Source organism: Lupinus angustifolius, chromosome LG06 (genome assembly GCF_001865875.1).
Source record: "Lupinus angustifolius cultivar Tanjil chromosome LG06, LupAngTanjil_v1.0, whole genome shotgun sequence".
Lineage (NCBI taxonomy): Eukaryota > Viridiplantae > Streptophyta > Magnoliopsida > Fabales > Fabaceae > Lupinus > Lupinus angustifolius.
In genome coordinates this window covers 18,469,268-18,475,284 of record NC_032014.1, presented here as the reverse complement: position 1 = coordinate 18,475,284, position 6,017 = coordinate 18,469,268, and positions in this window count along the sequence as shown.

The following is a 6,017-nucleotide window of genomic DNA, read 5'->3' as shown; positions in this document are numbered from 1 at the left end:
TGAAATTGTTACATTGTTCCTATTTTCATGCCACCTTGTTTATGCTACACCACTTAACCACTACTATGCCAAATTACAAGGAAATAAATAATTTCTCAATCCCCAAAATACATCAAATTAAATACTAAAATACTTGAATGAAAAATAAACATAAATCCTAAGACTACATGAGAATTAAATTCTCATTTATTAATAACAATGCAAATAAAATAAACTAAACTATGCTACGAATTCTTGGCAAGAACATGGCCTCCATAAATCATAGGTCGCCCCCTTTAATTTATATCAGGTTTACCAGTAGACCAAGTATAGACCATTGGCATGTTATTAAAAGGGTAATGAGATACCTTAAGAAAACAATGAACCTTGGATTATATTATCGAAGGTTTAAAGTTGTCCTAGAAGGATTCAGTGATGCTGATTGGAACCAGTGGCTAAATATTTAGCATAGCTGGTGGGGTTGTTTCTTGGAAGTCAAAGAAATAGAATATTCTGGCTCAATCCACTATTAAAGCTGAGATTGTAGCACTAGCAATAGCTAGTGAAGAAGCAAGTTGGCTGAGAAGCTTGCTTACAGAGATTCCCCTATGGGAAAAACTGATTCCAACTGTGTTGATCCATAGTGATAGTACCGTGCCTATTGCAAAAAATGAGAACTGATTTTATAATGGTAAGAAATGACAAAATTCGTCGTAAGCACAACACCATTAGAGAGTTACTCTCTACAGGAGCTGTTAGAGTCGAGTGTACGCACTGAGAATAACTTAGCATATCCTATAACGAAAGGACTAGCTAGAGAGAAAGTCCATAATACTTCTAAGAGTATGGGACTATTGCCCTTAGAACGAGGATCACTCATGATGGTAACTCGACCTAACTGACTGGAGATCCTAAGAAATAGGTTCAAGGGGTAATAACAAGTTATGAAGTGATATGAGAATGAACATGCTATAAAATTATGAGAAGCATGATTCCTGCAGCATATGTAAGGATGACTTAAACTCTTAATGAGATCTATAATCCATTTGAAGTGGAGTACCTAGGCTACAAGAGTTCTCTTGATAGACTCACCTATGTGAATGTGGAATTGGGGGCTGCTTCCTATGAAATTTAGGGGCATAAATTTCTAGAGCGTTCACTATACTAGGATAGACGTGCATGGCCTTTAACGCACGGGCTTTACAGAATACACCTTTGAAAAGGTTGTGTGTGGTTTGATGCTGGAGATAGAGTTACTCTAGTAAAATCTGGATCTTATTCACTATGCAAAGGTTCAAGTCAGATGACACATTTGTTTATGCACAATCTTACGAGTCACTATAGTAATATATGTTTTTACATGAAATTAAACTAGTTATAGCATAGAACCAGTATACAAATTATCACATTATATCATGCAATATTACAACTTGAAATGTAAAAGAGAAAGGGATATAAAAGATTGCGCAAGGATTTTATCCTGGTTCATTTTGCTGTCCACTACAAAAGTACTGGTCCTCCCCTCTGATCCGGGAGACTTTCCTTCATCGCTATAGAACATAATGTATGTTACATACACGCTTCCAAATACAAAACTTGAACGCTCCGTTTTTAGAACCCAAAGAACTTCGTCACTCGTGGTTTGACCTTTCCCAAAACTGCCTCTCAAGAAAACCTTTCTTATGTGATTCAGCCCCAACCAAGGTATCACTCTTTATCCCAAGACCTCCAAGTATTTGTGTGATGAACACCTTCCCTAACCGCAGCTAGGATTTTCCCAATCCTTGAATAACCATGCTTTGAGTTATGAATGAGTACTTAATACAAGGATATTACAATAAAGATCAAAGCCTAAAACCTAAGCAAGAACTCACAAGACTTCATAGTCTAATGTGAACGTACATGTATGAGGTTTCTGAAAATATGCAATCATAAAGAATTATCTCTTTTTCTTTTCAAGAAACACAAGAATGATGCAAGAAAGCTTTTCAAAGAATCATGCAATATGATTATGAAAACTAAAGCCTTAGCATGATCCAATCTTTCTTCTAATTCAACATTCTCTAATAGTTTCTAACAATGATGATCAATTCTCTTTTCACTATTTTTTCACTCTTCGCCGTTTCTGCAATTAGCCAGTGTTTATACGAAACCGATTTTGCCTCCAAAAACGGGTTTTCAGTTATGTAGTTGAAACAACAGAAAACAGACACGTTAATTGATTAAGTCATGGGGTTAATCGATTAACCAGTGTATTTTTAATACATGATTAATTGGTAAACTGCTTATATGTTATGTTGGATTCCTATACATATTTTATGCCTAATATGCACATATAACATGTATAATAAATGCACGAACATATAATAAACTAGATGATGTCTCATTTTAGTGGATTAATTACTTTATTAAGTCTTGTGAGACTCACACCTAGGTTTACCTAACCTAGACTCAATATCTATGGCAAACAACTTAGACTTCTAAAAAGATAATAAATAATTATAACCTAAGTCTAATAAGTCACTTCACGACTTGAGTCCTTGGCATGTGGATTGTTGAGTCATCTTCAAGCTTTAATAAAACATTGTCTTCATTAAAACATAGGCAAACCATTGCTAGTGCAACCCTTGACACTTTGCACTCTCAACTTAGCAAGTCAATGATGCATTACAACAAAAGATCCTAACTTGGGGAAGTTTGTCCATACCCTGAAAAGTAAAAATCTAAAATTTTAAGTTGATTAGCAAATAGAAGGACGTATTCATAATTGAAAAGAAGAACACAACTTTCAACATATATTTGTAGCATCATTATTAAGCTTTAGAAATAAATAACTTAGACAAAATTAATAACAAAGTAAGATCAATGAAACTTTGGATTCGACGAAATCGAAGGAAATAAACAAATTAGACAAAAAATTATTACAATAAATATTATTTCTGTGTCCATCACTTAATGATTTAAATACCCTTCCCAGACAACTATTGTAAAATTTAAAAGTAGAAACAAATCAAATTTAATAAAAAATAGCAAATCCATAATCAAACTCAGCAAGTCAATGATGCATTGCAACTAAAATCCTAACTTGGAGAAGTTCGTCCACAACCTGAAATGTAAAAACTTAAATTTTTAAGTTGAGTAGCATATGAAATGACATATCAATTATTGAAAAAAAGAACACAACTTCCACCATATACTTGAAGCATTATTATTGAGCTTTAGAAATAAACAAATTAGACAAAATTAATATCGAAAAAAGAGCAATGAAACCTTGCATTTGACGAAATCAAATGCCCATAATATAAAAATTAGACAATTTAAAACTTCCAAACAATATAAAAGAAACTCATAACAAAAAATGACAAAATGACTTACCAGGATACTCGATGATAAAAACTATTTAAACAATGAAACCCTCATTTGTTTAAAAAATTCATGTTTTAGATCAGATCTAAAATTTTAGTATGTGTGGATAAATCCCGATGATAGTTGTGAGAATCCAAATATGTTGAAAAGTATATCATTTTTTTTTCTTGGAAGGATTTTATCTCATTTCTTGGTGAAAAATGAAAAATAAAACAAAATTATATCTATCAATGGAGATTTCACTCGATCGGTTCATGAATGATGATGTTCTACGAAGAAGAATAATGAAAAAAATAAAATGAGCATAAAATCATATCTGCTATGACGGTTAAAAGAATAAATTTATTTAACAAAAATGGAAAAAATATAAGAGAAGTAGTTTGTGAGTTTCAAAAGGAGAGAAAATTAAGAAGTAAATTGAAATAAGAATATAGAAGAAGATTAAGAAGTACATTGAAATAAGAATAGAGAGATGAAAAATTAATTTGGCGAAAATAGCTTCTTATTTAGATACTTATCACATATATAGGGTGTCTAATTTAACAATTTCACCTGCCCTTTCTATTTATATATATATGAAATATGAAAAAAAGATAAGATATAAGATATATGAAAGATATGAAGTTAGTAGCTAGATGAACATTAAGAAAGGATGCTATATAAAAGGGAAAGAATAAATCTGAGAGGAGCTTGTTTTTTACTGAAAATTTTCTATAATCACATCATTATTTCGTTTGTCATCAAGAAATAAAACAACTCTAAAATTTTGATAAGTTGTAGTTAATGAAAGTTAATTTATTATTGTAATGAGTTAGACTATTTCTCATTAATAAAAAATGATACATAGAAAATTTATCTTCCTAATTTTTATATCCCTCAATGACTATGTGAACCCCTGCAAGTGTTTTCCAATTTGAGATGAACTTTGAAGTTGTAGAGTATGCATGGTAAAAAAGAATCGTATTATTAAAAGAGTTTAATATCCGTATATTAATAGTGTAAAAATTTATATACAATCAATATATAATTCATTCTTTATTTAAAATTTTTAAATAATTCATAATTAAAAGGATGATGTAGTGACGATATAAAAAATTTATATATATATATATTTTTTTTTTCTCTTATTAAAATTAAGGTAAGAGATCATTATATGTTTTAATCAATATTTTGAAACCCGAGTCAGACGTCAAACCATAAGAGGTCTTGTATTAAGTTTAACCGATTTAAACAGGTACACCAACCGATCGACCAGATGATTTTATATAAAAATAATAATTTTTATTTATAAATATATAATTATATATATGTGTAAAAAATTATATAATTAATAATTATGTATAATTATATACATATCTCCATCTTTTTTTCACCGAAGTAAAACAAAAGATTAGAATAATGTTCCATTTTTTAAAATTTTAAGTGAACCGTCCGATTTACTTCCCGTGTTATTCCGGTTTAATCAGGTTTAAAACGGCTGGACCATAATTTCTCCGGTTCAAAGTGGTCCAACACTCATTTGATTAAGACTCTAAATCAGAGTCATTTTCAAGTTCGAACAACGGTCAAACCGGTCAGACTACCCGGTCTGATCCAGTTCTCACAACACTTTTTTTAATGCTTTTTCACTTATTTAAGTTTTCTTTTTTCTCCTTCTCTGTCCATTTTAGGGAACCTAAAATCACATTTATTTATGGCATGCTAAATGCATCATGATAATAGCTCAACACATTATATCCTCATTTACTACATTATCATGCTAATCATATAGCAAGACCGACATATATCTCTTATAAGAGTTAGACTCCTCTCCATTAATAGAGAGACAAGTTATATTTTGTAGTGTATTTTTAAGGCCAAAATTTTAATTTTAATAAAAAGTAAAGGTTATAAATGTCATTGTCTTTTGAGTTTTTAGTGTATTTTCTCACTACTTTCTTCTCCATTAATGGAGAGGAGTCCTACTCCTCATATAATTCGTTCAGAATTAAACAACAACTAAATATAAAAATAAATGTGGATGTTCCCAGCTTAGACATAATTGCCATTAGTGCAAGGATACTTGTGGGAAACCAAAAAATAATAACTAAATATAAAAACATTCAAAGCAAGATCATCAAACTATTATACATATTAAGTTACTCTAAATAAAATCTAACATAGACAAATAAATAAGTCTTCAAACTGATTCATTTGCTGCCATATGATTAGCATATGACTACAACGACTAATGACCTATCTTACAAATACACGATTATCTTTACTACCATTTCTATCACTACATCAGAATTGCAAAATAACACCGCTTAAAATTGACATTCAATAACGCTTTTGAGCATTGTCTATGTGAACATAGTAGAATTTAAGGCTAGATTCAACAATGATATTGAAAGTGGAACATTCAAAGACGTGCTCAACCAAACAATGTTGGATGTGCCATTGTGAACAGCGCCTCCTCAAGCAAACCACCTACAGAATGTCCAAATCTACCTATGCATTTGAAGGCGTCTCATTTAGATCCAGATGCAACATAAAATAAATTAACAATTTATTTGTGAATTCATAATATTGTAAGATAAAAATTAACTATGCTTACAATTTTTCCTCAACCCCGCCCGTGATGCTCGATATGAATATAATGATTTCGATACTCATTTGTGGTTTTTTTCATT